Below are 26,325 nucleotides of genomic sequence, written 5' to 3'. Positions count from 1 at the left end.
GGCTACCGGGTCTGCTTCACCGCATGCAGTTCTTCTGACTGTCTCTGCTTCACCTCACACTGCCGGCCGACCTGCTTTGCTTTACCTCACACTGCCGGCCGATCGGCTCTGCTTCACCTCACGTCGGCGGGCCACCGACTCTGCTTCACCTCACGCCGTCGGCCGACTGACTCTGCTTTACCTCACACTGCCGGCTGTCCAGCTCTGCTTCACTTCACGCCGTCGGCCGACCGGCTCTGCTTCACCTCACGCTAGCCCTGCTCTCCGGCGGACACGTCGTGTGGTCCTCCTGACATGTACGTGTACACGCTGTGTGCTGAGCGGCGCTGAGCACACCCGCACACATCCCTCCCTCTGATACCTCCGTGCAGCCCACGGGTTCCTGCAGCATCCTGAGGAGTCACCCGGAGCGCCGCTCATCACTGACAAATTACACCATGTCTCTGAATGATTAATCACTGAGCGCAGAGAGGCGGCGGCGGCTGACGGAGGAGAGCACAGGAGCTGCTGCACCGAGGAGAGAGCACAGGGGCTGCTGCACCGAGGAGAGAGCACAGGACCCGAGCTGCTGCTGCTGCTGCTGATGCACAGAGGACAAGCCACAAGCTGCAGGACAGCCGGCTCTGCACTGAAGACACCAGAGCCGCCCGCCGTCCTGGGAGCCGCGGACAGCACACACTGCAGAGGAGCCGCGGGCTGCAGCACTGCGAACAATGCTGTAAGGAGGCGGCGAGCAGACAGCACAGACGAGGTGAGACTCCACCGCTTCCATCTTTACTGCTACCAGCAGGACGGTTAGAGGGGGCAGTGATGGCATCCCGGGGAATCCTGCAGCAGAGGAGCCAGCGTTATACTGAGGGGAGCGGAAGGCGGCAACAGGGGGAGAGCATGGGGAAGCCAGCTGAGGGGATGAGTATACTGACAGCCCCATCCATCCTATATATATATGTATATCAGAGCCCCCATCACTGCTGCAGCTGGAGATGAGGAGTATACTGACAGCCCCATCCATCCTATATATATATGTATATCAGAGCCCCCATCACTGCTGCAGCTGGAGGTGAGGAGTATACTGACGGCCCCATCCATCCTATATATATATGTATATCAGAGCCCCCATCACTGCTGCAGCTGGAGATGAGGAGTATACTGACAGCCCCATCCATCCTATATATATATGTATATCAGAGCCCCCATCACTGCTGCAGCTGGAGGTGAGGAGTATACTGACGGCCCCATCCATCCTATATATATATATGTATATCAGAGCCCCCATCACTGCTGGAGCTGGAGGTGAGGAGTATACTGACGGCCCCATCCATCCTATATATATGTATATCAGAGCCCCCATCACTGCTGGAGGTGAGGAGTATACGGACGGCCACATCCATCCTATATATATGTATATCAGAGCCCCCATCACTGCTGCAGCTGGAGGTGAGGAGTATACTGACGGCCCCATCCATCCTATATATATGTATATCAGAGCCCCCATCACTGCTGCAGCTGGAGGTGAGGAGTATACTGACGGCCCCATCCATCCTATATATATATGTATATCAGAGCCCCCATCACTGCTGCAGCTGGAGGTGAGGAGTATACTGACGGCCCCATCCATCCTATATATATATATATATATGTATATCAGAGCCACCATCACTGCTGCAGCTGGAGGTGAGGAGTATACTGACGGCCCCATCCATCCTATATATATATGTATATCAGAGCCCCCATCACTGCTGCAGCTGGAGGTGAGGAGTATACTGACGGCCCCATCCATCCTATATATATATATGTATATCAGAGCCCCCATCACTGCTGGAGCTGGAGGTGAGGAGTATACTGACGGCCCCATCCATCCTATATATATGTATATCAGAGCCCCCATCACTGCTGGAGGTGAGGAGTATACGGACGGCCACATCCATCCTATATATATGTATATCAGAGCCCCCATCACTGCTGCAGCTGGAGGTGAGGAGTATACTGACGGCCCCATCCATCCTATATATATATGTATATCAGAGCCCCCATCACTGCTGCAGCTGGAGGTGAGGAGTATACTGACGGCCCCATCCATCCTATATATATATATGTATATCAGAGCCCCCATCACTGCTGGAGCTGGAGGTGAGGAGTATACTGATGGCCCCATCCATCCTATATATATGTATATCAGAGCCCCCATCACTGCTGGAGGTGAGGAGTATACGGACGGCCACATCCATCCTATATATATGTATATCAGAGCCCCCATCACTGCTGCAGCTGGAGGTGAGGAGTATACTGACGGCCCCATCCATCCTATATATATATGTATATCAGAGCCCCCATCACTGCTGCAGCTGGAGGTGAGGAGTATACTGACGGCCCCATCCATCCTATATATATATATATATATATATATGTATATCAGAGCCCCCATCACTGCTGCAGCTGGAGGTGAGGAGTATACTGACGGCCCCATCCATCCTATATATATATGTATATCAGAGCCACCATCACTGCTGCAGCTGGAGGTGAGGAGTATACTGACGGCCCCATCCATCCTATATATATATATGTATATCAGAGCCCCCATCACTGCTGGAGGTGAGGAGTATACTGACGGCCCCATCCATCCTATATATATATATGTATGTCAGAGCCCCCATCCCTGCTGCAGCTGGAGGTGAGGAGTATACTGACGGCCCCATCCATCCTATATATATATATATATATATATATGTATATCAGAGCCACCATCACTGCTGCAGCTGGAGGTGAGGAGTATACTGACGGCCCCATCCATCCTATATATATATATGTATATCAGAGCCCCCATTACTGCTGGAGGTGAGGAGTATACTGACGGCCCCATCCATCCTATATATATATGTATATCAGAGCCCCCATCCCTGCTGCAGCTGGAGGGGATGAGTATACTGACGGCCCCATCCATCCTATATATATATGTATATCAGAGCCCCCATCACTGCTGCAGCTGGAGGGGATGAGTATACTGATGGCCCCATCCATCCTATATATATATGTATGTCAGAGCCCCCATCACTGCTGCAGCTGGAGGTGAGGAGTATACTGACGGCCCCATCCATCCTATATATATATATATATGTATATCAGAGCCCCCATCCCTGCTGCAGCTGGAGGTGAGGAGTATACTGACGGCCCCATCCATCCTATATATATATATGTATATCAGAGCCCCATCCCTGCTGCAGCTGGAGGGGATGAGTATACTGATGGCCCCATCCATCCTATATATATATGTATGTCAGAGCCCCCATCACTGCTGCAGCTGGAGGTGAGGAGTATACTGACGGCCCCATCCATCCTATATATATATATGTATATATCAGAGCCCCCATCACTGCTGCAGCTGGAGGTGAGGAGTATACTGACGGCCCCATCCATCCTATATATATATGTATATCAGAGCCCCCATCACTGCTGCAGCTGGAGGTGAGGAGTATACTGACGGCCCCATCCATCCTATATATATATATATGTATATCAGAGCCCCCATCACTGCTGCAGCTGGAGGTGAGGAGTATACTGACGGCCTCATCCATCCTATATATATATATGTATGTCAGAGCCCCCATCACTGCTGCAGCTGGAGGTGAGGAGTATACTGACGGCCCTATCCATCCTATATATATATATATGTATGTCAGAGCCCCCATCACTGCTGCAGCTGGAGGTGAGGAGTATACTGACGGCCCCATCCATCCTATATATATATATGTATATCAGAGCCCCCATCACTGCTGGAGGTGAGGAGTATACTGACGGCCCCATCCATCCTATATATATATATGTATGTCAGAGCCCCCATCACTGCTGCAGCTGGAGGTGAGGAGTATACTGACGGCCCTATCCATCCTATATATACATGTATATCAGAGCCCCCATCACTGCTGCAGCTGGAGGTGAGGAGTATACTGACGGCCCCATCCATTCTATATATATATATGTATATCAGAGCCCCCATCACTGCTGGAGGTGAGGAGTATACTGACGGCCCCATCCATCCTATATATATATATGTATGTCAGAGCCCCCATCACTGCTGCAGCTGGAGGTGAGGAGTATACTGACGGCCCTATCCATCCTATATATACATGTATATCAGAGCCCCCATCACTGCTGCAGCTGGAGGTGAGGAGTATACTGACGGCCCCATCCATCCTATATACTGTATATATGTATATCAGAGCCCCCATCACTGCTGCAGCTGGAGGTGAGGAGTATACTGACGGCCCCATCCATCCTATATATATATATATATGTATATCAGAGCCCCCATCACTGCTGCAGCTGGAGGTGAGGAGTATACTGACGGCCCCATCCATCCTATATATATACATGTATATCAGAGCCCCCATCACTGCTGCAGCTGGAGGTGAGGAGTATACTGACGGCTCCATCCATCATATATATATATATAAAGTGTATATCAGAGCCCCCATCACTGCTGCAGCTGGAGGTGAGGAGTATACTGACGGCCCCATCCATCCTATATATATATCTATACCAGAGCCCCCATCACTGCTGCAGCTGGAGGTGAGGAGTATACTGACGGCCCCATCCATCCTATATATATATATGTATATCAGAGCCCCCATCGCTGCTGCAGCTGGGGGTGAGGAGTATACTGACAGCCCCATCCATCCTATATATACATGTATATCAGAGCCCCCATCACTGCTGCAGCTGGAGGTGAGGAGTATACTGACGGCCTCATCTATCCTATATATATATGTATATCAGCGCCCCCATCACTGCTGCAGCTGGAGGTGAGGAGTATACTGACGGCCCCATCCATCCTATATATATGTATATCAGAGCCCCCATCACTGCTGCAGCTGGAGGTGAGGAGTATACTGACGGCCCCATCCATCCTATATATATGTATATCAGAGCCCCCATCCCTGCTGCAGCTGGAGGTGAGGAGTATACTGACGGCCCCATCCATCCTATATATATATGTATATCAGAGCCCCCATCACTGCTGCAGCTGGAGGTGAGGAGTATACTGACGGCCCCATCCATCCTATATATATATCTATACCAGAGCCCCCATCACTGCTGCAGCTGGAGGTGAGGAGTATACTGACGGCCCCATCCATCCTATATATATATATGTATATCAGAGCCCCCATCGCTGCTGCAGCTGGGGGTGAGGAGTATACTGACAGCCCCATCCATCCTATATATACATGTATATCAGAGCCCCCATCACTGCTGCAGCTGGAGGTGAGGAGTATACTGACGGCCTCATCTATCCTATATATATATGTATATCAGCGCCCCCATCACTGCTGCAGCTGGAGGTGAGGAGTATACTGACGGCCCCATCCATCCTATATATATGTATATCAGAGCCCCCATCACTGCTGCAGCTGGAGGTGAGGAGTATACTGACGGCCCCATCCATCCTATATATATGTATATCAGAGCCCCCATCCCTGCTGCAGCTGGAGGTGAGGAGTATACTGACGGCCCCATCCATCCTATATATATGTATATCAGAGCCCCCATCACTGCTGCAGCTGGAGGTGAGGAGTATACTGACGGCCCCATCAATCCTATATATATATATATGTATATCAGAGCCCCCATCACTGCTGCAGCTGGAGGCGAGGAGTATACTGACGGCCCCATCCATCCTATATACATATATATCAGGGCCCCCATCACTGCTGCAGCTGGAGGTGAGGAGTATACTGACGGCCCCATCCATCCTATATATACACATGTATATCAGAGCCCCCATCCCTGCTGCAGCTGGAGGTGAGGAGTATACTGACGACCCCATCCATCCTATATATATATATGTATATCAGAGCCCCCATCACTGCTGCAGCTGGAGGTGAGGAGTATACTGACGGCCCCATCCATCCTATATATATATATGTATATCAGAGCCCCCATCACTGCTGCAGCTGGAGGTGAGGTGTATACTGACGGCCCCATCCATCCTATATATATATATGTATATATCAGAGCCCCCATCACTGCTGCAGCTGGAGGTGAGGAGTATACTGACGGCCTCATCTATCCTATATATATACATGTATATCAGAACTCCCATCACTGCTGCAGCTGGAGGGGATGAGTATACTGACGGCCCCATCCATCCTATATATATATATGTATATCAGAGCCCCCATCACTGCTGCAGCTGGAGGTGAGGAGTATACTGATGGCCCCATCCATCCTATATATATATATGTATATCAGAGCCCCCATCACTGCCGCAGCTGGAGGGGATGAGTATACTGATGGCTCCTTACATCCTATATATCAGAGACCCCATCAATGCTGGAGGTGAGGAGTATACTGACGGCCCCATCCATCCTATATGTATATCAAAGCCCCCATCACTGCTGTTGTTGGAGGTGAGGAGTATACTGACGGCCCCATCCATCCTATATATATATATGTATATCAGAGCCCCCATCACTGCTGCATCTGGAGGTGAGGAGTATACTGACGGCCCCATCCATCCTATATATATATATGTATATCAGAGCCCCCATGACTGCTGCAGCTGGAGGTGAGGAGTATACTGACAGCCCCATCCATCCTATATATATATATGTATATCAGAGCCCCCATCACTGCTGCAGCTGGAGGGGATGAGTATACTGACGGCCCCATCCATCCTATATATATATGTATAACAGAGCCCCCATCACTGCTGCAGCTGGAGGTGAGGAGTATACTGACGGCCCCATCCATCCTATATATATATATGTATATCAGAGCCCCCATCACTGCTGCAGCTGGAGGTGAGGAGTATACTGACGGCCCCATCCATCCTATATATATATATATATATATATATATATATGTATTTCAGAGCCCCCATCACTGCTACAGCTGGAGGTGAGGAGTATACTGACAGCCCCATCCATCCTATATATATATGCACAACAGAGCCCCCATCACTGCTGCAGCTGAGGATCAGGAGTATACTGACGGCCCCATCCATCCTATATATATATATGTATATCAGAGCCCCCATCACTGCTACAGCTGGAGGTGAGGAGTATACTGACGGCCCCATCCATCCTATATATATATATATATGTATATCAGAGCCCCCATCACTGCTGCAGCTGGAGGGGATGAGTATACTGACGGCCCCATCCATCCTATATATATATCTATATTAGAGCCCCCATTACTGCTGCAGCTGGAGGTGAGGAGTATACTGACGGCCCCATCCATCCTATATATATATATGTATATCAGAGCCCCCATCACTGCTGGAGGTGAGGAGTATACTGACGGCCCCATCCATCCTATATATATATATATCAAAGCCCCCATCACTGCTGCAGCTGGAGGTGAGGAGTATACTGACGGCCCCATCCATCCTATATATATATATCAAAGCCCCCATCACTGCTGCAGCTGGAGGGCATGAGTATACTGACAGCCCCATCCATCCTATATATATATGTATATCAGAGCCCCCATCACTGCTGGAGGTGAGGAGTATACTTGTGAACCGAGAGCAAGGCAGGTGGTTTGGTCTCCTCAACCAGAAAGGACGCACACGGGGTGGTCAAATTAAGAAAAATGTATTTACTACAGGTTAATAAAGGCAAGTTAATGGTAAAAGAACAGGAATAAGGACAAGCGAAATACAAAGTATAGCTGGAACAATTCAAGTTAGATTTCACAGTATATTCCACGTTTACTCTGTCCACCTCCACAGCACGGACACCGAAAGAACAATAGTCCCAAAACTATCCCTAACTGACCCTAACTTCACATTTGGGTGCGCACCCCTCTTACCAGTGGTCCGGGTGGACTGCTTACAGTTTGTAGAAGCGTGCGTTGGGGCCCAATGTCGTTCCTTCCTTGTATAGCGAAGCGTCCTCTCCTCACGGTTATCACAACATCCGAGGCAATAAGATTCTTCTCAGCAGGCGGGAAAACCAAATGGATGAAATGGGATCCAACAGCAAGTAGCTCAGCACACTAACAGTCCTGCGGAATCCATACACCGCGGTGGGATATAAGCCAGGGGTTGTGCAGTTACCGTCCGGTACTCAACAGCACTGCCAGTCTATAACTTTGGTTGCAATGTCCACAGCCACAATGTCAGTATTACTGGTTAGCCACTGGGCACAGTCCTTTCAGCATGGCTCCACTGAACATACTGTCTCTTTATACTCTGTCTGCCTCTGGACTGAATTACACACAGGTTAGCTGCACAGGAAAGTCCTCTAAGATCTCCACACACTCTCAATGCAGCACAGACACTTGGTTCTCTCTCTGCAAAGATGGCTGCTGCTCTCTCTGTGTCGTCACAACGACTGAATATCCAGAGGGTTGTACTTTTATGCGCAAAGTGGTAGTGTACCGTTGTATGGCAGGCCAAACAAACTCATCCTGCAAATACCGAACAGGGGGTTACCAGCATTTGTCCTAGTGGTCCGTCTGAGGACCTGTGAAATACTCTGGGGCACTTGAGCCATGGGCTGAGAAGTACTAGCAGACTCCGCACCAGTGAGGGCACAGGCTGGAGGCTCAGTAGTCACCGGTGGAACATCCTCAGGAGCAAGGATCGGCCAGCAATCATCCTCATCGTCATAGGCCCATTCCCCACCACCAGTCTCTGACTGTGGGAGCTCATTGACGTTAGCAGTTCTGGTACAATTTGTTTCTTCAGAATGACATAGGCGCAGCATATTTCTGTGAAGTACTCGAACATAATCAGCTCCTTCCTTCTGGACTTGGTACACTGGCCCATTGGCATACTTGCGGCAAACAACACGATATGGCACAGCCTCCCATCTGCTTTCCAGCTTCCCTTGGGGCTTCTTGACACGCACCAGAACCAGGTCGCCTGGCTGCAATGGTGCTTCTTGCACTGGGGTCTTATCAGAATGAGAATGTTCTCGTAGACGCTGCCGTACCAATCGATGGATCGTCTCAAGTCTCTGCCAATGTGCTCGTACCCAGGAGTTTGGATCCCTTGGAGGGAACCCATCCACATCAGTCAGCTGTAATTCTCCCATACTTCGTCCAGAACGCCCAAAGAAGAGAGTATAAGGGGAGTACCCGGTTGTAGAATGGACTTGATTATTATAGGCCCAGACCATCTCAGACAAGAACTGAGGCCATTGTAACTTCTTGTCTTCCACCAGCGTCCGCAGCATCTGTAGCAGAGTTCTGTTGAATCTTTCACAGGCCCCGTTCCCTTGAGGATGGTATGGAGTTGTGTGCGACTTCTCTATTCCATAGATACGTTGAACTTCCTTCATTACATGGCCCTCAAAGCAGGCTCCCTGATCGGAGTGGATGCGTTGAGGACACCCATACACTCGAATGAAATCTTGACACAGAGCCCAAGCCGCTGACTCAGCTGTCTGGTCCTTGGTGGCGGTTACCACTGCAAATTTGGTGAAGTGGTCCACCATTACGAGGCAATACTGATGCCCGCTGTTGGATGGGCCCACCATTAGATAGTCTATCATGACGATTTCCAAAGGTTCCTGGGTCACTATGGTTTGCAGGGGAGCCCTCTGTTCTATTGCCTTATGGATCTCACAAGTTCGACAGCTGCGGCATACTTCTTCAACCATTTGACGGAGACCATGGCAGTAAATCAGACACTGTAACCAACTAAAGGTCTTCTCGTGACCAAAGTGACCATTCTTGTTATGAGCCTCCATCGCCAATGAGCGAGCCAGTTCACTAGGCACCACAATTTGGTATCGAACGTCGATTTCAGAAGGTAGATAAACCTTTCGGCATAGAACTCCATTTTTCATCTCCAACTTCTCCCACTGACTCAGAACCGATAATATCTCCCGTGTCAGTCGTTCTCTTTCCTCTCTACAGGGCTTCTTGCCTTCCTCAACAAACTTGATCATCCGTGCCAGCCCCTTATGGGCCTGCTGCATCTGTGCCCATTCCTGTCTTGAGGGACCAAAGAAAGGAGCCACTTCAGTCCCTTCCATTTCACACTGATTAGCGGTGGCCAAGGCCTGTGAAAATCTGCTGAAGTCAGGCACCTCCACATGCTCTAACTCGTGATCCACATCTCCTGTGGGGGTCTGGGTAGTTACCCTAGAAAGTCCATCAGCATTCTGGTTCTCTGTCTTGGACCGATACTTAATGTGATAATTGAACTTAGGCTATCCACCTCTGCTCTAAAGCCCCAAGCTTGGCATTTTCCAGATGAGCTAATGAGTTGTTGTCAGTCAGTACTAAAACTTCAGCCCCAGTCAAGTATTCAGAGAATTTCTCAGTCATGGCCCATACTAGTGCCAACAGCTCCAACTTAAATGAACTATAATTCTCAGGATTTCTTTCAGAATCCCGCAAAGACCAGCTGGCGTATGCTATAACCCGCTTCTGGCCATCCTGAACCTGGGAAAGCACTGCTCCAAGACCATACAGGCTCGCATCCGTATATAGCTGGAACGGTAAGTGGTAATCAGCGTACACCAAGATTGGGGTCGTTGTCAGAGCATCCTTCAATTCCCGGAAGGCTTTTTCCTGTTCAGTTCCCCATTTCACAGGCCGGTTCTTCGGACCACCAGATGTGCCCCGTAGGAGGGCATTTAGTGGTGCTGCTATCCTGGCAAAATCCTTAATAAACCGTCGATAGTAACCGGCTACTCCAAGAAACGCCCTTACTTCTCGCAGGGTAGTTGGTGTCGGCCAATCCTGAATAGCCGCTATCTTGTCCCTCGACGGTCTCACCCCTTCTCCTGATACGCGATGACCCAAGTAATCAATTTCAGATTGGAACAACCGACATTTGCTGGGTTTTAATTTGAGCCCGTGTTCCCGCAATCGTCGAAATACTTGACCCAGTTGGTAGAGATGGTCTTCAAAGGTTGCAGAATACACTATAATGTCATCCAAGTAGATGAGAGTGAACTCAAAGTTGAAGTCACCGAGACATTTCTCCATCAATCTCGGGAACGTTCCGGGTGCATTTGTCAGCCCGAAGGGCATCCAGTTAAATTCATATAGTCCCATGGGCAAGATGAAAGCTGTCTTCTCCTTGTCTTTCTCAGCCATCGGCACCTGCCAATACCCACTAGCCAGATCTAGTGAGGAGAAGTACCGAGCTCTCCCTAGCGCTGAGAGGGACTCCTCATTCCGGGGTAAGGGGTAGGAATCTCTCACGGTGCAGGCATTTAACTTCCGATAGTCTACACAAAACCGAAGAGACCCATCTTTTTTTTTTACTAACACCACTGGAGCTGCCCAGGGACTTTGGCTTTTTTGGAGGGGTGTCTCCTGTGGGAATCTCATGGCAGACCCCAGTTGTACATCCAAAATCTTCAGCGTAACGCGTGAAAGTGGCTCTGTTTTCCCACAACAGCTCATCTATCTTCTGGGCCTGTTTTGGAGAACACGAATAAGTCTCCATCTTCACCTGTTCTCGAATTGCACAGCCATTCCATTCAGAGGAGGGACCCTCATCTTCTCCCATAGACACGGTTATGGTCCACTCATCTCTTTCAGCCGGCTTCAGATGCATCGGCGTTACCCCCTATACTTCTTCCGGAGTTACATAGATGTTAGCCAACATCCTTCCTGGTGTCAGATCTACACTCTGGTCCCGGGTGTTTACACAGCGGAGTGGTACTCTCCCATTGCGAACTATTGCCAAGGAACGGGCTACTAGCGGATCAACACCTCCTTCGGCTGCCGGCAGTGGTTCTACCAAGACAGCTATGCCTTCTAATTTCCGACAGGTGCCTACAGGCATGGACACTATCATCTCCCGACGGGGTGGCAGTGTAACTTTTGTATGCATAGGGACAGAAATTCGTGCCAGAGGACGCTGTGCATCCGAGCTTTCCTGTAAGCCACATATCCGGATCAGCCACTGGAACGCTGCTTGAGTAGGCCGATGGGTGGTAGTTTGTTTCCAATAACCATGACCTTTCTTTTCAAAGAGGATCTGATCCAATTCTTTTAGCACATTCATCCCCAAAATGACAGGGGCCTTTACTTCATGTGGCTCCTGTACCACCACAATGCCTTTCTTACCTAGATCTTGACCACATAACCGGACATTCATCCAGGTCACTCCCACTACTGGGACTGGTAACTGGTTGGCTGCGACCACTCGTACGAATGTATGGGGATCATATTTCACATGTCGGAAGTACCGTTCATAACAATCTCTACTCAGAGTCGTTACTTGAGAACCCGTGTCAATCATCCCGATAACCGGAATACCTTCTAATTCCATTTGGATGACAGGACTTGCAGCAATTAGGTCATCATCAGGGCATTTTCCCCATATAATCTCCTTCTCAGTCTCCCCTACTCCGTGCCCTACAGCAGCAGGGGACCTTAATTTAACGTTAGTCTCTCATAAACTTGTCGCTGGTCTGGACATCTGGCAGCAACGTGGCCCATCCGTCCACACTCCCAGCAGCGTATTTCCCGTCGTTCTGGACATCGATTTGGGCTCCTTCGGTAAGCCCCTTCGGTTTCTCCTGAGCGCCGTACTAAATTATTGGGACCCCTTCGGTAGGTCCTGTTCTCATCCCTACAGCGGGGTTGTGGGTGGTTCTGACCTTCTTGGTGTGGACGGCCCACTCCTTCATCTCTAGTTCTCTGGAAGTCTGCAATTCTCATAGAGTTTTCATAACAACAGGTTTGCAAGCGTTCCATTTGCTCTTGCAATTTCTGCATTACTGTTAGAATTTCTTTAGCTGGCACTCTTTCTACTGTTTCTAGGCTTGAGCTAGCCCCCTGCGACAAAGTGACTCCAACTGCGGTCTGGGGCTTTGGGACAATACTATTGGCACGTGAGATGGCCTCTACCTGCACGTCATGAAATTTAGCATTAGTCTCTCGTCGTATAAAGTCCTGCATAGCAACAGTCAAACTACCATCGCGGATCCCCAGAACAAACTGGTCACGAAGAGTCCGATCAGGGTTACAGAAGGCCGGTGAGCCTCTTTCCTTTCCTTGAATATCTCGGATCAGTTCTTGTAGGGCATTTGCATATTGGGGGAGACTTTCATTCTCCTGTTGCACTCTCTGGAAGAATCGAGTCTGCAGGGATCCCAGCAATGCTGTTTCTCCATAGATGGTTTTTAGAATCTGTACCACTTGCTCAAATGTCTGCCTTTGATCGAATGGCCTTAATATCACTGTGGTCTTAGCATCACCTTGTAACATCAATATTGCTAGCTCTACTAGTACTTCTGGTGCGGTCTGGTACATTCGCTGTACCATTCTTATCTGCTCCACCCACATACTCACAGACATATTATTGCCATCAAATTTAACTAACTGACTCACTATAGCCCCTGCTGTCATTCCTCCTCTGGCACCATCCCCTCTAACTGGTGCGTTGCCGTCCATTCTGGAAAGCGGATCCTGCCGACTACGCCAATTTGTGAACCGAGAGCAAGGCAGGTGGTTTGGTCTCCGCAACCAGAAAGGACGCACACGGGGTGGTCAAGTTAAGAAAAATGTATTTACTACAGGTTAATAAAGGCAAATTAATGGTAAAAGAACAGGAATAAGGACAAGCAAAATACAAAGTATAGTTTGAACAATTCAAGTTAGATTTCATAATATATTCCTATATATGACATAATCAATGCTCATACCAAATTTCACGTTTCTATGACACCGGAAAGTGAAAAAATTACATTCCGCACGTAAAATTTGGACGCTAATTCTTTTGCGCATAAAATTGAATAATTGAGTTGGGACCCATAAGCTTTTCCTATTTATGACATAATCAATGCTCGTGCCAAATTTCCCGTTTCTATGACACCGGAAAGTGAAAAAATTACATTCCGCACGTAAAATTTCGACGCCAATTCTTTTGCGCTAGAATTGAATAATCGAGTTGGGACCCATTAGCTTTTCCTATATATGACATAATCAATGCTCGTGCCAAATTTCCTGTTTCTATGACACCGGAAAGGGAAGAAATTACATTCTGTACGTAAAATTTGGACGCTAATTCTTTTGCGCATAGAATTGAATAATCGAGTTGGGACCTATGAACTTTTCCTATTTATGACATAATCAATGCTCGTGCCAAATTTCCCGTTTCTATGACACCGGAAAGTGAGAAAATTAGATTCCGTATGTAAAATTTGGACGCTAATTCTTTTGCGCATAGAATTGAATAATGGAGTTGGGACCCATTAGCTTTTCCTATTTATGTCATAATCAATGCCCGTGCCAAATTTTAAGTTTCTAAGGCATTGGGAAGTGACAGATTTAGATTATGTACGTAAAATTTCGACGCCAATTCTTTTGCGCTAGAATTGAATAATCGAGTTGGGACCCAATTACTTTTCCTATTTTGGAGATAATCTATGCTCGTGCCAAAATTCATGTTTCTACGATATCGGGAAGTTGGAGAACTTTTGGCAAGTCAGTCAGTGAGTCAGTGAGGGCTTTCAGCTATATATATATAGACTAGCTGATATACCCGGCTTCGCCCGAGTTAATTTGGTACTGGTGTTTATCTGGTGTTCACACGGAAAAGCTTATGAAGTCGTGGTTACATTAGAGATACTGAGGAAAAACATATGTTCACCATTTTGCATAGTTCTCTGCGTTACCCAGGAAGTAACACGGGGAGGCAACCATGCGACGTTTCCTTCATATAAAATGACATCAGGAAGTGAGAGAATTAGATTACGTACATAAAATTTGGACACTAATTCTTTTGCGCTTAGAATTGAATAATCGAGTTGGGACCCATTAATTTTCATATTTATGACATAATCAATGCTTGTGCCAAATTTCCCGTTTCTATGACACCGGAAAGTGAGAAAATTACATTCCGCACGTAAAATTTCGACGCTAATTCTTTTGCGCATAGAATTGAATAATGGAGTTGGGACCTATTAACTTTTCCTATTTATGACATAATCAATGCTCGTGCCAAATTTCCCGTTTCTATGACACCGGAAAGTGAGAAAATTACATTCCGCACGTGAAATTTCGACGCTAATTCTTTTGCGCATAGAATTGAATAATCAAGTTGGAACCCATTAGCTTTTCCTATTTATGACATAATCAATGCTCGTGCCAAATTTCCCGTTTCTATGACACCGGAAAGTGAGAAAATTACATTCCGCACGTAAAATTTGGAATGCTAATTCTTTTGCGCATAGAATTGAATAATGGAGTTGGGACCCATTAGCTTTTCCTATTTGTGACATAATAAATGCTCCTGCCAAATTTCCTGTTTCTATGACATTGGAAAGTGAGAGAATTACATTCCGCACGTAAAATTTCGACGACAATTCTTTTGCGCTAGAATTGAATAATCAAGTTGGGACCCATTAGCTTTTCCTATGTATGACATAATCAATGCTCGTACCAAATTTCACGTTTCTATGGCACCGGAAAGTGAAAAAATTACATTCCGCACGTAAAATTTGGACGCCAATTCTGTTGCGTTAGAATTGAATAATGGAGTTGGGACCCATTAGCTTTTCCTATTTATGACATAATCAATGCTCATGCCAAATTTCCCGTTTCTATGACACCGGAAAGGGAAGAAATTACATTCCGCATGTAAAATTTGGACGCTAATTCTTTTGCGCATAGAATTGAATAATTGAGTTGGGACCCATTAGCTTTTCCTATTTATGACATAATCAATGCCCGTGCCAAATTTCCCGTTTCTATGACACCGGAAAGTGAGAAAATTACATTCCGCACGTAAAATTTGGACGCTAATTCTTTTGCGCATAGAATTGAATAATGGAGTTGGGACCCATTAGCTTTTCCTATTTATGACATAATCAATGCTCGTGCCAAATTTCACATTTCTATGACACCGGAAAGTGAGAAAATTACATTCCGCACGTGAAATTTCGACGCTAATTCTTTTGCGCATAGAATTGAATAATGGAGTTGGGACCCATTAGCTTTTCCTATTTGTGACATAATAAATGCTCCTGCCAAATTTCCTGTTTCTATGACATTGGAAAGTGAGAGAATTACATTCCGCACGTAAAATTTCGACGACAATTCTTTTGCGCTAGAATTGAATAATCAAGTTGGGACCCATTAGCTTTTCCTATGTATGACATAATCAATGCTCGTACCAAATTTCACGTTTCTATGGCACCGGAAAGTGAAAAAATTACATTCCGCACGTAAAATTTGGACGCCAATTCTGTTGCGTTAGAATTGAATAATGGAGTTGGGACCCATTAGCTTTTCCTATTTATGACATAATCAATGCTCATGCCAAATTTCCCGTTTCTATGACACCGGAAAGGGAAGAAATTACATTCCGCATGTAAAATTTGGACGCTAATTCTTTTGCGCATAGAATTGAATAATTGAGTTGGGACCCATTAGCTTTTCCTATTTATGACATAATCAATGCCCGTGCCAAATTTCCCGTTTCTATGACACCGGAAAGTGAGAAAATTACATTCCGCACGTAAAATTTGGACGCTAATTCTTTTGCGCATAGAATTGAATAATGGAGTTGGGACCCATTAGCTTTTCCTATTTATGACATAATCAATGCTCGTGCCAAATTTCACATTTCTATGACACCGGAAAGTGAGAAAATTACATTCCGCACGTGAAATTTCGACGCTAATTCTTTTGCGCATAGAATTGAATAATGAAGTTGGGACCCATTAGCTTTTCCTATGTATGACATAATCAATGCTCGTACCAAATTTCACGTTTCTATGGCACCGGAAAGTGAAAAAATTACATTCCGCACGTAAAATTTGGACGCCAATTCTGTTGCGTTAGAATTGAATAATGGAGTTGGGACCCTATAGCTTTTCCTATTTATGACATAATCAATGCTCATGCCAAATTTCCCGTTTCTATGACACCGGAAAGGGAAGAAATTACATTCCGCACGTAAAATTTGGACGCTAATTCTTTTGCGCATAGAATTGAATAATGGAGTTGGGACCCATTAGCTTTTCCTATTTATGACATAATCAATGCTCATGCCAAATTTCCCGTTTCTATGACACCGGAAAGGGAAGAAATTACATTCCGCACGTAAAATTTGGACGCTAATTCTTTTGCGCATAGAATTGAATAATGGAGTTGGGACCCATTAGCTTTTCCTATTTATGACATAATCAATGCTCGTGCCAAATTTCACATTTCTATGACACCGGAAAGTGAGAAAATTACATTCCGCACGTAAAATTTGGACGCTAATTCTTTTGCGCATAGAATTGAATAATGGAGTTGGGACCCATTAGCTTTTCCTATTTATGACATAATCAATGCTCGTGCCAAATTTCCTGTTTCTATGACACCGGAAAGTGAAAAAATTACATTCCGCACGTAAAATTTGGACGCTAATTCTTTTGCGCATAAAATTGAATAATGGAGTTGGGACCCATTAGCTTTTCCTATTTATGAAATAATCAATGCTCGTGCCAAATTTCCTGTTTCTATGACACCGGAAAGTGAAAAAATTACATTCCGCACGTAAAATTTGGACGCTAATTCTTTTGCGCATAGAATTGAATAATTGAGTTGGGACCCATTAGCTTTTCCTATTTATGACATAATCAATGCTCGTGCCAAATTTCCTGTTTCTATGACACCGGAAAGTGAAAAAATTACATTCCGCACGTAAAATTTGGACGCTAATTCTTTTGCGCATAAAATTGAATAATGGAGTTGGGACCCATTAGCTTTTCCTATTTATGAAATAATCAATGCCTGTGCCAAATTTCATGTTTCTATGACACCGGAAAGTGAAAAAATTACATTCCGCACGTAAAATTTGGACGCCAATTCTGTTGCGTTAGAATTGAATAATCGAGTTGGGACCCATTAGCTTTTCCTATTTATGACATAATCAATGCTCATGCCAAATTTCCCGTTTCTATGACACCGGAAAGGGAAGAAATTACATTCCGCACGTAAAATTTGGACGCTAATTCTTTTGCGCATAGAATTGAATAATTGAGTTGGGACCCATTAGCTTTTCCTATTTATGACATAATCAATGCTCGTGCCAAATTTCCCGTTTCTATGACACCGGAAAGGGAAGAAATTACATTCCGCACGTAAAATTTGGACGCTAATTCTTTTGCGCATAGAATTGAATAATTGAGTTGGGACCCATTAGCTTTTCCTATTTATGACATAATCAATGCTCGTGCCAAATTTCCCGTTTCTATGACACCGGAAAGTGAGAAAATTGCATTCTGCACGTAAAATTTGGACGCTAATTCTTTTGCGCATAGAATTGAATAATGGAGTTGGGACCCATTAGCTTTTCCTATTTATGACATAATCAATGCTTGTGCCAAATTTCACATTTCTATGACACCGGAAAGTGAAAAAATTACATTCCGCACGTAAAATTTGGACGCTAATTCTTTTGCGCATAGAATTGAATAATGGAGTTGGGACCCATTAGCTTTTCCTATTTATGACATAATCAATGCTCATGCCAAATTTCCCGTTTCTATGACACCGGAAAGGGAAGAAATTACATTCCGCACGTAAAATTTGGACGCTAATTCTTTTGCGCATAGAATTGAATAATTGAGTTGGGACCCATTAGCTTTTCCTATTTATGACATAATCAATGCTCGTGCCAAATTTCCCGTTTCTGTGACACCGGAAAGTGAGAAAATTACATTCCGCACGTAAAATTTGGACGCTAATTCTTTTGCGCATAGAATTGAATAATGGAGTTGGGACCCATTAGCTTTTCCTATTTATGACATAATCAATGCTCGTGCCAAATTTCCTGTTTCTATGACACCGGAAAGTGAAAAAATTACATTCCGCACGTAAAATTTGGACGCTAATTCTTTTGCGCATAGAATTGAATAATGGAGTTGGGACCCATTAGCTTTTCCTATTTATGACATAATCAATGCTCATGCCAAATTTCCCGTTTCTATGACACCGGAAAGGGAAGAAATTACATTCCGCACGTAAAATTTGGACGCTAATTCTTTTGCGCATAGAATTGAATAATTGAGTTGGGACCCATTAGCTTTTCCTATTTATGACATAATCAATGCTCGTGCCAAATTTCCCGTTTCTGTGACACCGGAAAGTGAGAAAATTACATTCCGCACGTAAAATTTGGACGCTAATTCTTTTGCGCATAGAATTGAATAATGGAGTTGGGACCCATTAGCTTTTCCTATTTATGACATAATCAATGCTCGTGCCAAATTTCCTGTTTCTATGACACCGGAAAGTGAAAAAATTACATTCCGCACGTAAAATTTGGACGCTAATTCTTTTGCGCATAAAATTGAATAATGGAGTTGGGACCTATTAGCTTTTCCTATTTATGAAATAATCAATGCCTGTGCCAAATTTCATGTTTCTATGACACCGGAAAGTGAAAAAATTACATTCCGCACGTAAAATTTGGACGCCAATTCTGTTGCGCTAGAATTGAATAATTATGTTGGGACCTATGAACTTTTCCTATTTATGACATAATCAATGCTCGTACCAAATTTCCTGTTTCTATGACAACGGAAAGAAAAAAAAATTACATTCCGCACGTAAAATTTCGACGCCAATTCTTTTGCGCTAGAATTGAATAATGGAGTTGGGACCCATTAGCTTTTCCTATTTATGACATAATCAATGCTTGTGCCAAATTTCACATTTCTATGACACCGGAAAGTGAAAAAATTACATTCCGCACGTAAAATTTGGACGCTAATTCTTTTGCGCATAGAATTGAATAATGGAGTTGGGACCCATTAGCTTTTCCTATTTATGACATAATCAATGCTCGTGCCAAATTTCCTGTTTCTATGACACCGGAAAGGGAAGAAATTACATTCCGTACGTAAAATTTCGACGCCAATTCTTTTGCGCTAGAATTGAATAATGGAGTTGGGACCCATTAGCTTTTCCTATTTATGACATAATCAATGCTCGTGCCAAATTTCAAGTTTCTATGACACCGGAAAGTGAAAAAATTACCTTCCGCACGTAAAATTTCAACGCCAATTCTTTTGCGCTAGAATTGAATAATCGAGTTGGGACCCATTAGCTTTTCCTATTTATGTCATAATCAATGGCTGTGCCAAATTTCACGTTTCTAAGGCATTGGGAAGTGAGAGATTTAGATTATGTACGTAAAATTTCGACGCCAATTCTTTTGCGCTAGAATTGAATAATCGAGTTGGGACCCATTAGCTTTTCCTATTTTGGAGATAATCTATGCTCGTGCCAAAATTCATGTTTCTACGATATCGGGAAGTTGGAGAACTTTTGGCGAGTCAGTCAGTCAGTGAGTCAGTCAGTGAGTCAGTCAGTGAGTCAGTCAGTGAGTCAGTCAGTGAGTCAGTGAGTCAGTCAGTGAGTCAGTCAGTGAGTCAGTGAGGGCTTTCGTCTTTATATATATATGTACTAGCTGATATACCCGGCTTCGCCCGAGTTAATTTGGTTCTGGTGTTTATCTGGTGTTCACACGGAAAATCTTATGAAGTCGTGGTTACTTTAGAGATACTGAGGAAAAACATATGTTCACCATTTTGCATAGTTCTCTGCGTTACCCAGGAAACACCACGGGGAGGTAACCATGCGACGTTTTCTTTATATAAAATGACATCAGGAAGTGAGAGAATTAGATTACGTGCATAAAATTTGGACACTAATTCTTTTGCGCTTAGAATTGAATAATCGAGTTGGGACCCATTAATTTTCATATATATGACACAATCAATGTTTGTGCCAAATTTCATGTTTCTATGACATTGGGAAGTGAGAGATTTAGATTATCTACGTAAAATTTGGACGCCAATTCTTTTGCGCTAGAATTGAATAATGGAGTTGGGACCCATTAGCTTTTCCTATTTATGACATAATCAATGCTCGTGCCAAATTTCCCGTTTCTATGACCCCGGAAAGTGAGAAAATTACATTCTGCACGTAAAATTTGGACGCTAATTCTTTTGCGCTAGAATTGTCACAGAGACAGAAAAAGTCTATAGACTAAATTATTTGGCCCTTATCACAGTTATAGACTAAAATGTATATACTTTAATGGAAATTTAACTTAAAAACATGAATGGGCTCACACACATGCGTATCGCATGGACGAACAAAACAACCACACAAAAACACAAAGGTCGCCTCTTCCTTATCTCAGGAAACTTATGGAGGCTAGAAAAATCAGTATTGATAAAGGACTACTAATGTTATGTCCTCTATTTTTTATTTATATCACATAGGAGGTAGGAGGAAGGCTCTATCTGCTGTAGGGCGCCTGTGAGTATAATGCCCCCCGCAGAGTATTTTAGGTAGGGAACCTCTTCCTAACAAAAATTCGCCCCTCTGTGATTACAATATAGCGCTTAGCGCATGACGAGATGGTTCAAATAGGAGAAACTCCAAGAGAACTAGACCCTTATGCGCAAGAATTACGGCGCAGACCAGGGTTATTCAATTGCAGTATGCTCGGCTCAACGCGTTTCCCCACACGAATGTGGTTCATCAGGAGCACAAATATTTTGAAGAAAGAATGATAAATCAGGATGATAACTGATTCTGCTTTTTGTTGTTTTTTCGTGATAAATAGATATTTTAAAATATTAGAAGAGGGTGGCTTGGGAAAGCGCAATTTATGTGCACGATCATATATCGACTGGATCACAGCATCTGATTTATTCAGGACAATTTCGAGCACTAAATCGCCATGGCGTGTCTCTATAGCCAAGTTCTTGGGAAATCCACACAATGGATAGCTATAGTGACAAATAACAGTACAGCTAGGGCTGAATGCGATTCACCACAAGAAGCCCACAAGTAGATCTTGCCCAGAACTAGGTATTGATTGCCGCAGGCAAAAGAAGTTGTTGCAGAGATAAATGCAACAGCCCCAAAAAGGCTAATAAACCCTAGAGATTTTTTTGACCCTTATTTGGTGTATTAGCTGCAGATGGTGCAGCCAGTTTCAAGAGTCAGCAGCTCATGAACAGCAAATAGTTGTTGCAGAGATAAATGCAACAGCCCCAAAAAGGCTAATAAGCCCTAGAGATTTTTTTTGACCCTTATTTGGTGTATTAGCTGCAGATGGTGCAACCAATTTCAGGAGTCAGCAGCTCATGAACAGCAAATAGTTCTATCATAAAACCCAGTGAGGGTATTAGAGGAGCTATCTAATAGAGCCTGCAAATAGATGTCAGATATCTGATTCGCCAAAGTATCCCTAAAAGCACCCAAGAATAGAAAAACAAATAAATAAAAGGATAAAGCCTGTGGCTCTGATGGTGAAAGTGAGAAAATTACATTCCGCACGTAAAATTTTGACGCCAATTCTTTTGCGCATAGAATTGAATAATGGAGTTGGGACCCATACGCTTTTCCTATATATGACATAATCAATGCTCGTGCCAAATTTCCCGTTTCTATGACACCGGAAAGTGAGAAAATTACATTCTGCACGTAAAATTTGGACGCTAATTCTTTTGCGCTAGAATTGAATAATCGAGTTGGGACCCATTAGCGTTTCCTATTTATGACATAATCAATGCTCGTGCCAAATTTCACGTTTCTATGACACCGGAAAGTGAGAAAATTACATTCCGCACGTAAAATTTTGACGCTAATTCTTTTGCGCTAGAATTGAATAATCGAGTTGGGACCCATTAGCTTTTCCTATTTATGACATAATCAATGCTCGTGCCAAATTTCACGTTTCTATGACACCGGACCGGAAAGTGAGAAAATTACATTCCGCACGTAAAATTTCGACGCTAATTCTTTTGCGCTAGAATTGAATAATCGAGTTGGGACCCATTAGCTTTTCCTTTTTATGACATAATCAATGCTCGTGCCAAATTTCACGTTTCTATGACATTGGGAAGTGAGTGATTTAGATTATGTACGTTAAATTTCTACGCCAATTCTTTTGCGCTAGAATTGAATAATCGAGTTGGGACCCAATTACTTTTCCTATTTTGGAGATAATCTATGCTCATGCCAAAATTCATGTTTCTACGACATCGGGAAGTTGGAGAGCTTTTGGCGAGTCAGTCAGTCAGTGAGTCAGTCAGTGAGTCAGTCAGTGAGTCAGTGAGGGCTTTCAGCTTTATATATATATAGATATGTCAGAGCCCCCATCCCTGCTGCAGCTGGAGGTGAGGAGTATACTGACAGCCCCATCCATCCTATATATATATGTATATCAGAGCCCCCATCACTGCTGCAGCTGGAGGGGATGAGTATACTGACGGCCCCATCCATCCTATATATATATCCAAGCCCCCATCACTGCTGCAGCTGGAGGTGAGGAGTATACTGACGGCCCCATCCATCCTATATATATATATATGTATATCAGAGCCCCCATCACTGCTGCAGCTGGAGGTGAGGAGTATACTCACGGCCCCATCCATCCTATATATATATATGTATATCAGAGCCCCCATCACTGCTGGAGGTGAGGAGTATACTGACGGCCCCATCCATCCTATATATATATGTATATCAGAGCCCCCATCACTGCTGGAGGTGAGGAGTATACTGACGGGCCCATCCATCCTATATATATATCAAAGCCCCCATCACTGCTGTAGCTGGAGGTGAGAAGTATACTGACGGCCCCATCCATCCTATATATATATATATATATATATACACATGTATATCAGAGCCCCCATCACTGCTGCAGCTGGAGGTGAGGAGTATACTGACGGCCCCATCCATCCTATATATATATATACACATGTATATCAGAGCCCCCATCACTGCTGCAGCTGGAGGTGAGGAGTATACTGACGGCCCCATCCATCCTATATATATATGTATATCAGAGCCCCCATCACTGCTGCAGCTGGAGGGGATGAGTATACTGATGGCCCAATCCATCCTATATATATATGTATATCAGAGCCCCCATCACTTCTGCAGCTGGAGGTGAGGAGTATACTGATGGCCCAATCCATCCTATATATATATATACACATGTATATCCACGTCTTAACATACGCATACTGCATCTATCTGTATATATATATATATATATATATATATATAGTGTGTATGTTATTACCCTGATATATAGTTTATACACTGGTATTCCAGACCTCCCCGTTCTAGTTTGGCACCCCAGTGTAAACTAAGGGATGCCCCCCGCAGCGCTAACCTTGACCTGTCAGTCGTCGGGCCATTGCCTATGTGCACAACCCTCCGCAGTAGTCGCACGGCGGCGGATGACATTGTACCGAGACACCCTCATGCTGTCTGCAGTGCAACGTGAGCCTGCGAGCAGATGAAGCCGGCTGTATAGAGGAGGTCAGCAGTACGGTGCAGGTCCTCTGATTCAGCAGATCGCAGCGCCGTCGCCATTAGCACAGACAGCTGGCGTTGCTTTTTTTTTTGCAATTAAATATTGCAGTAACAGCTCCAGTAATTGTCCCATCCGAGCCGGCAGATCGCACATATGTCACGTCTGCCAGCAGCGTGCTGTCACGGGCTCTGCTGACTAGTATGTGGGAAGGGGCTCAGCTTTTGTCCTCTCGCTATAGATTGCTGGATCGGTCGTGACTTTGTACTCCTACAGGTCAGGCGCCGCGGACGGGCTGCATTGCTTGTCCGATTGTTGAGGTCTCCCTCCGCACAACAGGAATGCGTCACATAGGAAAGCCTGGATGACTCACATGACAAAACACAAGCTGGGCTCTGCTACATCCATGCCAGCCCTGCTACATCCATGCCAGCCCTGCTACAATAAATACTGTGACATTCCTGCACGTCGAGCTCCTTCACACGCGCAATACGCAGTGAATAGAACCCCTTCATTTTGATGGGTCGGTTCACATACGTGTATTTTGCATGCGGCTTTTCAGCAAATCCGGTATCGGGCTAAGAAACTCAGCAACCGGCATTTTACCTGCAGATGTGAGGCAATTTTTAGACAATAACTCCCCGTATTGCATCTGTGAAATTCCGCTACTCTCGCTGACTTTGACGCCTGGTGGAGGATACAAAGTGTTTCCCATTGCTTTCAATGCTAAACCTTGCATCACACTCACATGTTCGAAGCATTAATGGTCGCATTGAAATCAATGGGAGATGCGTTTACGAGGACCGCAAAAAGATAGAGCATGCCGCGATATACATCGCTCGTGTACGCGACTCCACGCAAAAGAATGGAGTTTATAATCGCGCAAGAATTGTGTATAGAACCGCAACGCACAAATCTCGTGCCAGGTTATCGGCCGCGTGAAAGCAGCTCTAGTCTCCAGAATGCTTTGAAGATCATTCCCAAATTGCGGCGTTAGAGACCGCTAACGATCACTTCATTATATTATTTCATGGAAGCTCGTTACAATGTGTCGCTCTTCAGTGGAAATAGTTATTTCATGGATACAATTACATAGAGGAACTATCAGAAGTGTTATATTAGTATACAGTAATATAGTTATCACTGCATGGCACTTACAGAACTATTGCCTGGGGCTTCTCTGCTCCTATATCCCCATGACAACACTTCCTGCTTGCACATCAGTCTTCATACAGTATCCTGTCTAAACAGGGTCAGAACACAAGCAGAATTTCTCAATAAGCCGTAGAAATGCTGCAGTCTTCGGGGCTTAAAGGGGTATCCCAATTACATAAAATTGCTTCACAACCACTTTGCCCTTCCTGGTTGCTGCTGACCAGGACATGTGACTGCTACAGCCAATCATTGGCTATAGAAGGTCACTGATGTGGCTAATGATTGGCTGCAGCAGTCACATGTCCATGTCAGCAGCAACAAGGAAGCACAGAGTGACTGTGAGGCAATTTTAAGTTGTGGGAAGCCCCTTTAACCTGTAGCACCATTAGGGCCTCATGTCCACGGGCCCGCAGACATGAGGTTAGAAAGTACATTATGCTCACCTGCCCGGACGCATCCAAGGACAAGGCAATAAGCAGAGTCCAGAAGGATTAAACGGTAGGCTGGGACTTTTTTCAATTCACTGATTCCTGTGGCCTCTGTCATTATGGTCAGCACAGGAAGCTAAAAGCGCTGACCGTAGTGCAGAGGCCCAAGTTGGTATTACAGGCACAGCTCTCATTGAATTGAGTGGAGACTCTGCTGCAGCTCTTTTTTTTTACATCTCCACTTTCAACAATCATATCTTTCTTATGCTCCCAGTGACATAACTACATGGGGGCCTGTTTTTTTGTGGGATGAGTTGCAGTTTTCAATAGTATGACTGAACGTATCATATAATGTATTTGAAAAAATGTCTAAGTGGGGGAAATGGAAAAAAAAACAATTGCACCATTTTTTTGTGGGGTGTTATTTTTACCATGTTCCAAGTACAGTAAAATTATCTTTATTTTGTTGGTCAGTACAGC

The 26,325-nt window shown here is 44.8% G+C and overlaps 1 protein-coding gene across 1 annotated transcript in view; it reads left to right on the top strand.

The window, feature by feature from the left end:
- The first annotated feature begins 593 nt into the window (after positions 1 to 593).
- Positions 594 to 26,325, top strand: part of DIRAS1 (DIRAS family GTPase 1) — a 43,581-nt gene continuing 17,849 nt past the window's right edge. The window contains exon 1 of the mRNA XM_066604684.1: positions 594 to 751. The gene's annotated coding sequence lies outside the window, so the exon portion shown is untranslated. The remainder of the gene's footprint in view (positions 752 to 26,325) is intronic.

Source organism: Eleutherodactylus coqui, chromosome 5 (genome assembly GCF_035609145.1).
Source record: "Eleutherodactylus coqui strain aEleCoq1 chromosome 5, aEleCoq1.hap1, whole genome shotgun sequence".
In the NCBI taxonomy this organism is placed as follows: domain Eukaryota; kingdom Metazoa; phylum Chordata; class Amphibia; order Anura; family Eleutherodactylidae; genus Eleutherodactylus; species Eleutherodactylus coqui.
The sequence above is the reverse complement of the archived record's forward strand: the minus strand, read 5'-3'. Positions and strand labels throughout refer to the sequence as shown.